This window comes from Hypomesus transpacificus, chromosome 4 (genome assembly GCF_021917145.1).
Source record: "Hypomesus transpacificus isolate Combined female chromosome 4, fHypTra1, whole genome shotgun sequence".
Classification (NCBI taxonomy): Eukaryota; Metazoa; Chordata; class Actinopteri; order Osmeriformes; family Osmeridae; genus Hypomesus; species Hypomesus transpacificus.
Window position 1 is genome coordinate 4,979,578 of NC_061063.1, and position 15,846 is coordinate 4,995,423.

The 15,846-nt window shown below is 42.7% G+C and overlaps 1 protein-coding gene across 1 annotated transcript in view; it reads right to left on the bottom strand.

Annotated features, from left to right (window-relative positions):
- Window positions 1–9,257, bottom strand: part of LOC124466803 (retinoic acid receptor beta-like) — a 74,847-nt gene extending 65,590 nt beyond the window's left edge. The window contains exon 1 of the mRNA XM_047018679.1: window positions 8,884–9,257. The gene's annotated coding sequence lies outside the window, so the exon portion shown is untranslated. The remainder of the gene's footprint in view (window positions 1–8,883) is intronic.
- Window positions 9,258–15,846: the final 6,589 nt, after the last annotated feature.

The window sequence follows — 15,846 nt, forward strand, 5'->3', positions numbered from 1 at the left end:
ATCTGTTGTCATATGAATGCCAAATAAAAAGCTTAAATATCTCAAGTTAAATCAAATCTCAATATGATCAGATTGAGTGTTTGAGTCCGAATTCTATAGCTAGGGCATTGCCCTGTAGTGAGCACGTAAAAAGGTTCAAGTGACAGGTTCATTGGCTTGACCTCCAGGTCGAAGCCCACCATGGTAATCTGCTGTCTGATACTCTAGTCATAGTCTCCCAGTATGAAGCCAGCTGTGTAAACAGGAAGGGGACATGCCCCTTCTCTCCAACCACAGGTGGGCCAGGACAAAGAAGGAGCCCTGAAGGTAAACATTGAGGGGACGAAAGAAAAGGGGCTGAAAAGATGTAGATCAAATCAAAGTGTAGTGGAGAGTACGGTTTTCACTTCCTGACCAAGTTAACAGCAGAAGTACATGTTGGTCTGTGAATAGACCAGTAAGGGAGGAATGCAACATTTCTATGTATCACCGTCTCAGTCTCTTGGTAGCCATTTGTTCTCCAGATTTGTCATCAGAGAATGTGTCCATCTGTGCCTCTACTGGATTTACTTGGCCATTTTTTACTAAATGTCAGAGTACTTCCATAATCGCTAAAAGGGGGTGCTGTTTTATTAGATTTAACTAGTGAATAGACAACGACCAACTGCCCTGTCTTCAATCACAGTCCCCTCCGGGTTCACACTGGGGTCACACAGGGGGTAAGAGACATGAATCACTCAATTATTTGACAAGTCCTGTAGTGTACTGGGCTTAGATTCCACATATTGATTGAAGTGGGCAAAAAAAGAAAAGAGTGCAAAGAGCTGGCAATTTGAGAGGCATGCATGAAGTCTTTAACATATTTCCATTCAACCTCTTCTACAAACCTTGTAAAAAATAGGCATTAGCCTATTTTTGATCTCGGTAAACACAACCAATTGACAGACATTGTAGTTTTGTATTTTAAGATACTAACACCCTGTTTCACCTGAAGGATAATTGACTTGTAGATAAATTGTTTGAATGTAGCAAACAAACAAAAGACTTGTTTACCACATTCTGGTGCAAAGCATTCTGGGGGAAAGCCTAAGAGCACAGTAGTGACGAATGCAGCTTTGGTGGATAAAAATGTGCGCAGTAGTTTTCTGCTGGATGTGAGAAAGATCATTGGTTTGTGTTCTCATGTCCATCCCTCACGGTATGGGACAATGACAACGCCAAAGGGGAAATGTAAGGTCACCATCAATCATCCTGTGCAATGTGTGTATGTTTGAGAGAGTGAAAGTGTGTAAAGCTGGGAGCCTGAGAAAGAGAAAGAAAAAGAGAGTGAGATCTATCATCAACTGAGCAATGTACTGTTATACCTCCAGATCTTGGAAGAGGCTGTGTGTGAGGAAATGTATAGTGCAGCTATCCATAATCACTGCAGCAAGGTCAGGGTCAATAGAATTATTAGAAGTTTAACAACAGGCAATATCTCACCTGAGGCTGAAATCAACTCTGAGGGTTGTATGCATCTACATAATGTACCTGTTTGTACAGTATTTGGTTCAACAAATACAGCACTGCTATACACATGATCAAAATATTTACTAGACCGTTTGTGACCAACTCTTTCTAGAGGAAGTGGTGATCTGACACGTTGATTAAAAAGAGTTCTCACAGCCCAGCATCTTTTCTGATACTCAGAGCGTTTCCCATGTCCTAAGCTCCCATATGGATTTGAATGCTGCAGACGAACCTTTCTCTACTGTAGGTTGTAAGCACCAGGTCAAAGTGGATCACACCAGAAGATCTGTGTAACATTTCAGACAGCACTAAGGCCCCTGCAGACCTGACTGGAATGTTTATGGCAGGCTGGAGATATTGTTCTGTGTGTGACGAGCACTGAGGAGGTGATCATGTCCAGGTGAACACAAAAAGGCCATGTGCACCTTCACATGTTCTTTATGATTACCCCTTAGGGATCACAAACTACTGATTATCTGCACTTTATCTTGATCAAAGATCTTGCTCTTCCCTGTGTAGTACTCTGCAGTGCAGGATGTCGATTTAGAAAATAACGTTATCTTCTTTGCTTTGATAGGTGTCAAGACGAGTCTACTTGACTTGGATAAAAGGGAAGTTGAGCAGCATGATAATGAATCATGAAGCTTCTTGGATTGATCAATTCAGGTCACATATAAAACCCACCAAGATTGTAAATAAGGCAAGAAATACAATCTTAATCTTGGCTGCCATTTTGAAGACTCCAAAGATGATCATCATCAAAAGATGAAGGCAATTCACTCTTGATTTGGTACACGTTTGATTATCACAAAAACCCTTCTGAGGAAAACATACATCTGCCAGCCGACCCAGACAGACGGTCATAGTCTGATATTAGCCCAGCTGGAAACTTAACTCTGTGTCGATTAAAGGAACCCATTTGAACCAAGGACAAATAATTCAACTTTCACCAACAGACTCAAATAAAATGGTCCTGTAGAGGCTAGATAATAGGTGAACCCCCTTATCATTTGGAACCATTTTTTTGTCCGTAACTTATTCAAACAATTCAACAATATTCAGTAAAACATTTTGTATGCTTCTAAGGATTTAAAGTTCCATACAAAGCTGAAATTGGTTTCTAAATGGAACATTACAGTTCTAGACAGAACCATTTTACAGCAAGTACGCTCTTTTAGAGTATTATTAATCGAATGCGTCATTCAGTCTTGTCATTTTTTTTTAAGATGCTGCATTGTTCAAATCATGGGTCCCATTTTATATCAAAAGCCCTGCAATCCAATATGATCATTGCCTTGCCAGGGTAAAGCACCCAGTCGCAGTGGCAGCTAAGGCTCATTGAAGTAAGGCAGGAAAAGAATCTTCCCCTGGCTCTGGAATGCGGATTTCCAGTGACTGGTGAGGAAACCAGGGCTAATTAACATTCCAAAGTCCTGCGGGCTGTTCAGCTCTCATTTACTTTTCCAAGCAGCTGATCCGGCATTTGAAGGATTTCAGTGCAGGAAGAAGACACTTCAGTAGATGGGATAGAGTGAGAGTAGAGGGTTTTCATTCAGTCATGTAAAACACAAAAGTTGTAGGGTTGATTTACAGTTCACTAGGGTGGCCAGATGTTTCATTATCGCAGCTTTGATATTGACAGTGAGTAGATTGATGATAACTTGTTTAACACTCTTCCGCTCCGGTCTTCCTCAGCTCTCAGTGGTGGGCCGGACACAGCAGACTTTCCATAGACAGACAGCAGCTTGTCAAGTTATCTTACAGTGTCCAACAGGAAGAGGCAGGGCGGGGGCCAGGAAGTAGAAGCTTTAGGGAGAAAAAGGTATGGAAACAGGCGACGGCCTTGTTTTGCACTGGCTTCAATCCCAGAGGAGCCCAAAATAACCCTGGAATTTGACAGTAAATAAACACATCTAGTGACTGACAGTTAAATCGCATGGTATTGCTTGTTGATACATTGTTTGGATTGTCTTCATTGAGGAGGATTTTCAGGAACATGCTGAATGGATGCGGCTCCACACACACACGCACTGTATCTGAAGAGGATTCTCTCCCTCGCTTTATCACTGTCTTCTTTGGGGAACGGAGGGGGACCAGGCAGGCTGCCAGGGACGCCCCTCGCCAGTCGCAGTGGATGGGTACAAACGCTTGGCACAGGTTGGCACGGGATGTGCCAACAGCCGCTCTGGCAACCAGCAACTCCCGAGGTTCAGTGAGGGGTGAATCACCAATAACACAACCTACTAGTAGTAAACACTTACAGCCTGCATACTGCCTGCATACAGGGAACACTCACTCGCTGACAGATCTTCATCTACAAATTCAAGCCAACACATGCTCCCTTGTGTAAGTGATAGCGAGTGTTTTAGAGCCAAGGGGAAAGTTTGTAAGAATGGACGTTGAGAGAGACAGTACTGTATGGAATTGTAAAGACACTTATGACCGGTTGCCTCGACCATTTAGATTACTATCAAACGGTCATTACCCATGAGGCCTATCTCACATGTATCAGATCCACACCTGCTGTCAGGGGGAGTGTGTGTGTGTGTGTGTGGGGGGGGGGGGGGGGGGGGGGGCAGTAGAGGGGTGCGCATCTGTCTCCCTCAGAGCTCTAACTCACTTTCATGCAGGAGGAGACATGAAAGTAAAGGATAGAGGAGTTCAAACTCTGACAGCTTTATTTAGACCTGCCGTAATGAGAGGTTCCCAGTCCTCCAGACATTGGGGGTTTTTTGACACCAAGAAAAGAAAGTCACGTCTGAGCATGAGTGTGTTCGTCAGTTGTTAACAAGATTTATTCCGTTTGGTTCATTAAGGCCGCCTACATTCTGTATAAGAAAAGAAACCCAAGACTTGCAGTTGAAAGAGGAGCGTGTCCCAACGCTGTTCTAATGTGGGTGCCGTAATTACCTCAGGAAAACCCCAGATGAGACAGAACTGAACTCATTTGAGAGGCAAGGGATGAGGGGTGAAGAGGGATTGCAATGAGGGGGAGGAAACAGTGGAAAGGAAACACGCGGGATCAGAAAGAGGAGGGATGGTTAAGATGGAGAAAGCAGAGGAGGTGGGAGAAGATAAAGATGGGGGAAGAAGACAAGGGAGAGGGGCAGAACCGGGGGGGGGGGGGGGGGGGGTGGAGGAGAGGGGGAGGGATTTAATCTTGGCACTTGCTGTGGTCCACAGTTTTAAACACTGTTCAGAACTACTGCATTGCACCTCTGCTCAGTATTTCCCACTGTAGGCGTCACACTGAGTCCATCTCTCCACACTGGATGGAGAAACATGGGAACCAAACTGAACTGGATTATAACTCCACCTCTTTAAACAAAAACAATGAAGACAACAGGACTTAAACTCTAATAGCCCCCCCACCTTGCATCTTTAGGCTCCCAATGACTGTGACGGCATGCATTTCTTTCAAACTCAAAACAATTCTACTTATTTACTCTGGGTGAATCATCATCCGCTGAAGTGACACGTCAGTATAAAACCTGTTCCCACTGACGGTGGATGACCCCGGACAGAGTTTGTCATCTCTACAGGCACCAGAATGGGGCAGCAGTGGGGGGGGGGGGTGCCCGGTGCCACTTGAGTGTGTGCAGGGGCACACCGTGGCTGAGGCTGCTGTAGCAGCCGCTGGATGCCAGCGTTAGGTAACCGAGAGGATTATTCAGATGAGGAGCGTCATTTGCATTGCAAATGGAGGCTGTATTTAAAGCAGAATAACATGCCCTTCAAATAACTTCTGCTGTGGAGATGTGCCTCTCCTCCCCTCCCTGTTAAAATAGTCATAAGGCTGAAAACACGGCTCATGAGAAAAACAGCAGCTGAACAGAACCAACACAGCGAATAAGCCTCAGCGTCACTCCTCCCTTTAGACAAGGCTAAAAATATCATGCGTCTTGACTACATAACAGTTAGTTTAGTGAGGGGTGAGAAGAACATGATCTACGTGATGTCTTCATCCAGCTCATTACATCTACTGTAGTCCTTAGGCCAACACTCTGAGCTGAATCTGCAGAATAAAGTCTTGGAACTAGCTATTTCAGATCATGACTCATGACAAGTACAAAAGGAACATACAAGTTGAAACGCTACCAAAATGCACTGGTTTCCCTGAATTAATGTCCATGAATCAGATTGGATGGAGATATTTGGGATTATTACTCTCTACAGAGCCTTTGCGGTGGAGCTGACCAGGACAGAACAAGACTGAAACAGTATCCATCAATCTGACCACTACATAGCAACTACAACCACGATCGTCAGCTGAAGAGGAGGCATAGCGAAAGGCGAGACCAAACATCAGTGTTTATGAAAACGATGTTGCAGTGACAACAAGGCTATGAGGTGTGCTTGTTTAACACCACCAATCCGTTTCAACACACATGTACAGTGGATTTAATGAGGCAAAGCAAACACCCTGATGCAATTTTTACATAAGGTTCACGTTAACAAAATCAGTATGCCAGTTCAGTTCAGTCTTCTACTGAACAAGATATCTTTCATTCATTATTGATGTTGTGTGAAAGCAGCTATCCCCTGAAGGCACACTAGGATTCCCATAGCCAGGCTCTGCATCAAAGGCTTCTCTATAATCTTGTCTTCTCCCTCTTTCTCACCCTACCACTCACTGACTATCCACATTACATGGTTCATCATACTCATTTACTGTTCTCCCTCACTATGATGGTTTAATTATGCTACCGTTTGCGAGCACACGGCTCATGTTGCAGCGGTGGATGAGGCCTACTATCTTTATTAAGAGCCAAATTAATTAAGAGCAAATACAGAGACGCTTTCTGAAATCTAAATAGAGTAAATTCAAATGGCATTGTTTTAGTAATTGGGCCACTTGTGAATATGCCTCTTAAAGTGCTGAGTGATTTATAAAAAGAATCGCTGACCACATTGTATGCAAAGAAAAAGAAATCATCTTTGCCACTAAACAATTCATGTTTTGACATATTCTCCGACTGTCTGACATCTCTGTACAGCTCGCCACCCACCCTGAAGCAGAGTTACACCTTGCACAGTTGAGAGGGGACAGCAGTGGCCCCACTGCCACAAGGCTGTGCCACACCTGCAGGCACAGCCCAGGGTCCCAGCCCCCCCCCAGAGGAGGGCAGCCATTAGCCTTGCTGCAGGTCCCAAGAGAACTCTGGTCACACAACGGTGGTCTCTACAGGCAGGGGATGATACAAAACATTATACTCGCCTGTAACAGGAAATGACACTCCAGCAGTGAGTTACAGTCAGCTTAATAGGAAAGGACACTGCGCCACTTAATAGGTTGTTTTCACTGTTTTCACGCAAAACAAACCATATCTACATGCAGTAGCTTGTTTACTAGGACTTCATTTCAAAACAGCAACATTGGCCAAACATCTTATAGATTTTAAGAGCAACAGGGAAACAAAGAAGACACCAGTTGTGTGAATGATCTACAGAGCACCAGCTTTTAAATGAAAGGTGCCCTTAGAGAGTGTCATGAAAGACATTAACTTTTGATGGATCTCCTTTCATCCCTGATAGCACTTTGCCACCTACTGACTACAAGTGGTAATCACATGGTGGATGCACAGTGAATCCCAATCACTACAAATAATTACCATTAGCTATTATACACACTGGTTATACAGTATAACATAAAGAATTGTATAGATATCACATTTGCTCTCTTCATCATTGTTTTCCTATCTGGATTATCAATGCGCACCCCCCCCCCACACACACACACACACACACACACACACACTGTGAAAGGATTTGAGTTTTGAATAATGTACATAATGAATTATGAAGTTGAATGGAATAGAAACATCACAAGCTTTGAAACACGCACAAGGCTATACATGAAAGCACCACTGAATAAAAAGTAGCTAAACTGCTGATAAAATTAACAACATTATTAATGTAGACGCACTTCAGGCAATTGGATCTTCAAGGTTCCTTCTTTGATATATCTCTCAAAATCATTAATATTGCATAGTTAATATCTTAATAACTACCTAGTACACAACATCTTCCCATGCCTTATTTGACCACATGAATATCAATGAGAATGCCATCACCTTCAACACTAATACTGTGAAAGGTATACCATTTCGTCCTGCCAAGTCACGTACTCTGTTTGATTCCACTGAACAGAGTACTCTGAGAAACCCATACTTCTGTGAGATCCTAGAATACAAGTGTGTTAATTAAAAGATTTATAAGTCAATCAGAGAGCATTAACATACACCCTGGTGTTTTCTAGTGCAAGCGCATCGGTGGGAGAAACATCAAAGGGTTTCAGCAATGAGCATGAAAGGCATTGGAAATGAGCTTTCGAAAGGAGAGCAGCGCCAAGCCTTCAGGAGGAAGAGAGAGAGAGATGCACCTGGCTGGCACAGGTATACTCTGCCTCAAATGAAGTTGTTACCCAACAGAAAGAGAGGGAGGGGAGGGAAGGGGAGAAAGAGAGAGAGAGAGAGAGAGAGAGAGAGAGAGAGAGAGAGAGAGAGAGAGAGAGAGAGAGAGAGAGAGAGAAGACAGAAGACAGAGAGAGAGGGAGAGAGAGAGAGAGAGAAAGAGGGGGAGAGAGAGAAAGAGAGAGAGAGAGGGGGGGGGGGGGGGGGGGGGGGAATTCTACCAAATGCCCTCACATTGCTGTCTTTCCCGTCAGCTCGATGTCCATGTTTTGTTCCAATTACAGGTTTAGTATTTAGCTACACTGCTATTCAGCATAAATTCAGTATAAATATCCAATCGATGTATTTTATCAAGTGAACTAATATGAAATGCCATTTAATTTCAGCATTGTTCAATCATTTGGATCAATCATACTGTTTACGTAAAGACACAAAACTCCTGTAAGACCGTAGTGCAATTTACTACTACGGATTAGATATAGTATGATGACAGGTTCCGGCATTTAAATGCTTTTTCCTGTTCATGCAATTATTATTGCCATCATCAGTATATTAATCCAGGTTAATCCAACAAACGACAACAAGTATGATCAGACCAGGAGTTTAGTTTTCCTTAGGGTGCAGTATAAAAGGCCAGAACAAACAATCATAAATTCAGAACAGCAGCCTGGACCACAAGGCTGCCATCAGGTGTAGGCAATGAAAGACATGAGTAGTGGCCCGGGGGCTTTCAATGACCCACTTCCCACTACATCTTTCCCTCATACAGGAAGGCTGGGTGGAATTACACGCATAGCTTAATGTAAAATAAATAAATGAACTTTAGAAACATGTAGGTGATGATTAACAAGAGGAGTGGGAAAAAAATAACTTTCCAAAAATGAACATCTTGACTGGCGAATTGACATGATATTCGCTGAATTGCGTTAGGCTACACTGTCTCACATTGTCAGTTTGAAATGGTGACATGTCAACAACTTACCCGTATCTTTCCACAGCTGACATCCTCTTAACGTTCTTATGCTATTGATATTCTCCAATAAATGACGTTTTTGGCAGATGTTTGCTCGCTTTTCTTCAACTAGCAACCGGTTTCCTGTAAAACGAAGCGAGAGTTGTCTGTGCAGTAAGTGAGGTGAAGTCCTTTGCCATGGGGTAGCCGACCTATCGACACGCGTTTTCTGAGCGTTTCTGAGCAGGGGCAGGTGTAGCGAGGCTCGTCAGGTTGCGCTTGGCAGTAGCATGATTGCAAAGCTCTTGTAAAATTGATTAAGGTCTGACAATTATCTTGAGAAGGTCTCAATGAAGACATTAGTTCGTCCCCTCCGATCCCTCCAAAAACAGGGTTGCTCTTTTACGCACCGTTCAGTCAAAGCGTAGAACTACGGCGCTGCAATAATGTGCCGTCTGTTTGAAAGCATGCGGCTACTTTTGGGAAACATCCTCGTGCCCTCCAAAACACGGACCAGGTTGAAGTTACACTATCATTTATTGATTATTTGGTTCATGATGCACAATTAACACAATCATTAGTGACTAAGTGAACATTAAAAACCCAACCTTTATAAATGCCTGAGAAAAGACACCACACACAATTGGCTAGGGATTGATCAAGCCTGTTGTACGGAAAGTTGACACTATTGTTGTGAATGTTACCCTTTTTGACCCAGTGTTCTTCATTACTAGCTTAGTGACTCAAGATGGGAGTTGGACTATTCAGGAAAAGCAGAACAGAAATATAGGGCATGATGGCAGGGATCCAGCAAACGCTAAAAACCAACAATGTCAAAATGCATGTTGAGAGAAGACTTCTGCAGGTGCCATTGGCTAATGTAATAGTCACATCTGCCTAGGACTTTAGTGCATTATCCTATGGTGCCGTGGAAGGATTACTGTTGACTGCCAGCAATTGTCTACCCAGTACTCCCAGCCCCCACGCTGCCACATTCAGTCCCAAAATATAATGTTATCTGCATCAGGAGCTGAGTGTGCGTTCTTCGTATTGGACACATTGTCTCCCCCTTCCCTTCCCCCTGCAGACAGGACATATTGTCTCCCCCCTCCCCCCCCCCCCCCCCCCCCCCCCCCCCCCCCTGCAGACAGTCAGTGAAAAGGGAGAGCGATGAAGGTAGAGGGGTAGAGGTAGAATACTCGTCTTTCTGACACCATATCAACTCACAGCTCCTTATCTTTCCCATTTGCAGCCCAGCAGACAATTACTAGAGTGGCTTTTATTCACAATGATACAACACTCAATTAGTCTCCCACACCCACGTATTCTGTCAGTGCTCTTTGGAGAAGAAGCACAGGAGACACAGCAGAGGTTCATTAAAGGCTTGCAGATGACTTGTCCAATGTTGTGTTTCCAACCAGTAAATTCTGCTGTAATAAGAAAAGCAAAATGTTTTTTTTTTTTATGGTTGTTGTTTTGTGCGTTTAGGGGTTACAGGGTAGTTCTATCTGTGTTTCAATGTGTTTCTCCATAGGTTATGTACAGAACTATATTAACACAGTACATTTAGTATTTTGGGGGCACTGTGCTGTACTTCAAATGCATTACTCTGGTTCCCACCATCTTGAAGGTAATCAGTATTTCTTTACCAGAGAAAGATTCTAACATTTGTACTTACAGACGACCTGGAAACTAAAAGCCTGTTTCCCTTGGTTACAGTCCATGTTCATTATGGTCTGACAAGCTTTTATTGCAGTGCCCCAGACAATCAAATTAAATTTCTCTGTGGGATCTGTCTGAGAGCCTCACCTGACAAACTCATGAACTGCTTCCTCATGAACCACCCAGACAGGAGGTCCAACTTAACTATCGTTATGTTGATAGAGTCCTCAGTGGAGCCATTCAGCTGCAACATGTGCTGTTGGTTTATTTTCTTTGCCAGTAGTGAGTCCAGGGCTCCATTATGGGGAAGCATTTGACAGAAATGTCGTCATTTGTCCATCTATTGACTCACACTTGAAGTGGCCAAGACAACTTCAGTGTCGTTTGGAGAAGTCCGGAGGATTGATGTTCTCTCCTGGCTTGCTGCACCATTCCAATCACCAATATAATTACAAAAGGTCTATTTGCTGGAGAAGATCTGCCTTCGACAGGACTGTTTTTGATGGATGTCTGCTCCTTGAGGTTTTCCCCCTCACATGTTGTAAATATGAGTTTGAAACACTTGTCATTGTCAGCTCATCTGTTTTTTCATCTGCCTTTTTTTCTTACCACAGCATATATTTACAAGATCACATATTTTCCCCCCTCAGAGTGTGAAGTCAGCAGCCTAGCTCTAATGTCTTTCATATTTCAGCTTGATGGGCATCGATGGCACCGCACACTCCTCTCCCACACTTTTTGATTATTGCACTAAGCCCAGTTCCTGCAGACACAGCGATGCTGTAGGGATTTGCCACCCAGGGAGATGCTACCCCTCTATATGCCTAACTATATGCTTAAACCTATATATTCATTTCCGTTTCAGTCCTTATCCAGACTAGGGTGCTTTACCTGAAATTCCAGAAGGTTTCGCTTCATCTGTGTTGCCTTCATAAAATTACATTTGATTCAGTGGAATGAAAGTGGGTACACGTGTGTATGTGTGTGTGTGTGTGTGTGTGTGTGTGTGTGTGTGTGTGTGTGTGTGTGTGTGTGAGAAAGAGGCTTTGTGTGAGAGAGACAGGGGGTAGAGAGAGAGAGAGAGAGAGAGAGAGAGAGAGAGAGAGATTAGATTAGAAACAGAGATGCAGACAGAGATCCAGAACCAGATCCAGAACAAAACAAACACCCCTAACAACACACCCAAGGCTTACCTCCTCATCCTGATGGACTCTCTGAGGAACACCACTTTGATCTGGTAATCAGGTAGTCCCAGCTGTCCCTCATGTTATTAATGCGCTAGCCTCAGACACCCTGAGCACAGATCAATGGCCACTTTGTCATGGTGCGCTGTGAGCTCTTATTCTATAGCATTGATTGGCTGGTGAGAGGCCAGGACCTAACAGCCCACAGCAGAGGAGCTTCCACTCGTGAGATGAGTAATTATTGACCTCGTGAGGGGGATAAACGGGCTCAACCTGGCTTAGTGAACGGATACTGTACTGGAAGGATGCCACTGATAACTTTCTTTTTGCCGTGCTCGGGCAAGTCGCTGAACAGACAGAGTTGTGTATTGTACAATGAAGGACAACTTTGCCACACATGCATCTCGTTGATCTTTTTCTCTAAGCTGTATTTGTGTGCACTCTGAATCACATTTAGTTTCTCATTGTTATGTGTGTTGTGGGCCCCATCCAGCAATTGTTATGCTTAAGAACTAAGCTTCAGTGACCTGAAATAGCTCCACAATTGCTTTTCTGTGCTTATAATTCTAACACCCACAGTATTCTGACGACATCATCATTTGTTTTTTTTCACATTTAGAATTGACAGTATCCTACAGAAAGAGGCATCAGTCGATTCTCTGGAAACTTGCAAGTGCAACTTTTTACTGTGAAACTTAGGATCAAGAGTTATAGAAAGAAAAAGATAGGACCACTGACAGGGATGATCATCTCAGAGAACTACATGTGCTTCCGTCATCTTCTTTCATTTGGAAATGTTTTCCGTATGTTCTAGAAAGTCTCTGTTGAGGTTGTCTCCCAAACCTGACACTTTAGGTAAATGAGATTGTTCACCTCTCACTCAAGATGGATGACAACTCATGTTCAGCTTGTAGTGTGGGATTTCTTATCTATCGCCAGGCAGTGGTAGATGTTCAAGAGGCTTCGGAAGACAGTTCCATTTATTTGAGTTTGCTGCACACACATCTAGCACAACTGGGGGGGAACCACGGAAGGGGTCAACCAGAGTGCACTCGAGATACAATAATACTGAGCAGATAACAATACCAACAGTCCACTGTAAAACCATTACCTTATCATCTTCATGGAGATCACATGTTGAGGGAAGACTGTGTGGGAGAAAAATGACAGACGAGAACTCCCTCTAGTGATTAAATGTGGCATATCACCTAGACAGGCAACATGATGAAGAACATAATCATTGCTTGGAGAAAAATAAACTGGAAACCTTTACATTTTCTTATGTTATGTGGAAAACATCTTTGTGTCTACAACCTGTGTTTGCAAGTCGGTCCTTATCTCAAGTTCTGTGCATTAGCCCTCATTCATGATTCAAGTAGGTCATGGGTTGTATTTTAATGACCGAAATGGACATCTCTTTTAATACAGTTGTAATTAAATAAACTAGTAGTACAAGTAGTTGTAGTAGGCTACTTATGAAATGTTTCCTTTCATATGGTCAATATGTTGTTTCCATTTTAATTTATGATCAATCATTTTTCTCACAAACTAAAAATGTTTTGAATCCAAAATCCTCACAGATTTATTTTTAATTTCCCCCAAAAAATACATTTGGTTTTCTTAATATTTAGAGACAATTTATTTACATCAAATAAAGTTTTGATGATCTTCAAGTTCCTTTCAGTAGCATAAAAACGTTTTTAATATTTAAATACCAATTCATTTATAAATGAATTGGTATCAAGGTATCATCTACAAAAAGGACATCTCTTTATTAAAATGATTTGCTATGATAATTTTCTTGATATGTAAGGAATTGCTGTCTGATCAGCATATTGTGATACAGACAACATTGGTTTTTGAAAGAATCAGATGCAGCTCCTCCATATGGTCACTAGGTGGAAGCAAAATGTTTCATAATTACACAACATTTGATTAATTATGGAAAACATTTTCATTTACCCTTAATCTGCCCAACTGTCATGCCAAATATTACCCAGTAAGTGGGAGTAAGCGACGGGTTCATGGTTACTGTGTAAAAAAAACCCAATACTTTCCTGCATTTAAACTTTCCGACCAGCTGTGACATGATCCTCCTGGAGACCAAAGCAGATAGTGGAAGCTCCCAGAAACCCCATCCTATGCTCCATTTTCCACCTCAAGGTGAACATGAGCAGAACTACACTGGGCTGGGCCTGGGGCCTCACCACTGCCTGAGACTAACCACATAGCCATGAAGATTGGGTGTGCCCGCATTTCTGACACACCCATCTTAAATTACATCCAAAGTACTGTACATCTACAGTAAACAGTGCAGTGAAAACTAAATGTACATGGCAATCTATCACCCCTGACAGTCTAATTGTGCTGTTTGTACTGCCGTCGCTTCAAGGCTAAACAGAAGAACTTTTGGTTCTGAAGAGCTTTTGAATCCTTGCTTTCACCTGGAACAGGTAATAGAAAGTGAAAACTAAAAGATTATGTAAAGGTAGTACAGCACATGTTTGACAGAGAGCTTAAAGCAGCCACCTGAAAATGTACTGTAAAGACGTATACTTTAAAGGCACAGAAAAAAAACCCGGTTCATTCAGTATGCTACTGGGTATGAAACTGTGCCGTCTCCAAGGACCCACAGGAACCAAGTCCTCCGTTATTAGCTTGCCAGTCACCATATACTCCAGAGACAGCTCGTCCTGAAGTCCATTCACCCTAGAACAGTACAATAACTGCAAGGGGGGACATTTACAGAAACCTTCCCTTGGAGTTTTCCTCTCTATTTTCTCCTGCCTTCACCTTTATGGTGAACTGTGAAATACCTCGTCATGTTCTATGCATGTGAGTGTGAAGTGGTCTGGAAGCCTGTGTTGATTCTAACAGCACCCGACAGCTCCCAGAACAAATGCCCCAGTCGCCAGAGGAAGAGGGCACTCGGCTGCACACCGATACTTTATTTATAGGTGTGGATCAGACAGAGGGTGCGTTCACAAGGTCATCCACCCTCAACACATGAGTATTTGTATTTTACACAGCAGCACTGCACTTTGGCAGAATCTCAAAAAGTCAGAAGCTCTTCCAGACAGGTCTTCAGGGAATACACAGCAGAAGTACTGTATGCAGTCCTTAATACCGGTCAGACTTTCTTGTCTTTTTTCAAAAACTTTACACTTAAACTCTTGTCAGTTCACATTAAGCAAGCACTCATATATAGGTGATGTTTGTGGATTCTTCACTGTATGTGAGCTTTCTCTGATGGTTTCATGCTTTGGCTTCTTTTTTCAACTGTCGTCTTTATCTGTGTTAAATGTTTAGATGGAGATTATATCCGCTCATGATGAAGCCATTACTTTTCATCAGCGTTGAGCAATTAGATTACATTGTAGGCTGAGGTACCTCTAAACCTTCCCATGCACTTCACAAATGTTTTAGAAAACAATTGTTAAATCATTGTTTCTCGATTAAATAACAAACAAGTTTACAAGCTGGCAAGCATCTACTAAATCTAAATTAATCGGTTTAATCTTATTTGCACTTATTATATAGGTCCATCCTTCCTAATATTCCTTTAGAAAAAAGCACCACCCAGATGACATAATATATACAATAATGACATTTTGCCCATACTTTAACATCACTGGGTGAGCTGACATCGACGCAAAATTAATTCCCACGCATATAAACTCGTCCCCAGAGATGTTCTGCCGTCTACATTTGGGAGATATGAAAAGGCAACAGAACAATCAGGGATGGACAGAAAGTCCTCGAGCCACAGAACAATTAGAAGGACACTTGAACCCTGACTTCATTACTTCCTCTTCTTTCCACACCTTTCCGTCCAGGCCACCAAGGCACTGAACAATGCATAAAGAACCCAGTAACCTGTAGCTGTTGTCATGACAATAATTGACATTAGTGCACTTGTGAAGAACAATATGTTTGAGAGGATGTTTACGGGACATCATTTTCACTGCCTTATGTGTGTATTTTGTTCTTAGACTGAAGTGGTTGGGTCTCAATGCTGATGTGTTATGGGGGGCGTAGTCTTCAATATTCAATATTTTGTTTGTAGGGTGGAATGGTAAGAAGGCAGTTAATCATTAGAAGTGCCCCAAATGCTTGATCCTTGCTCAAGCCAACATTATATTGACTG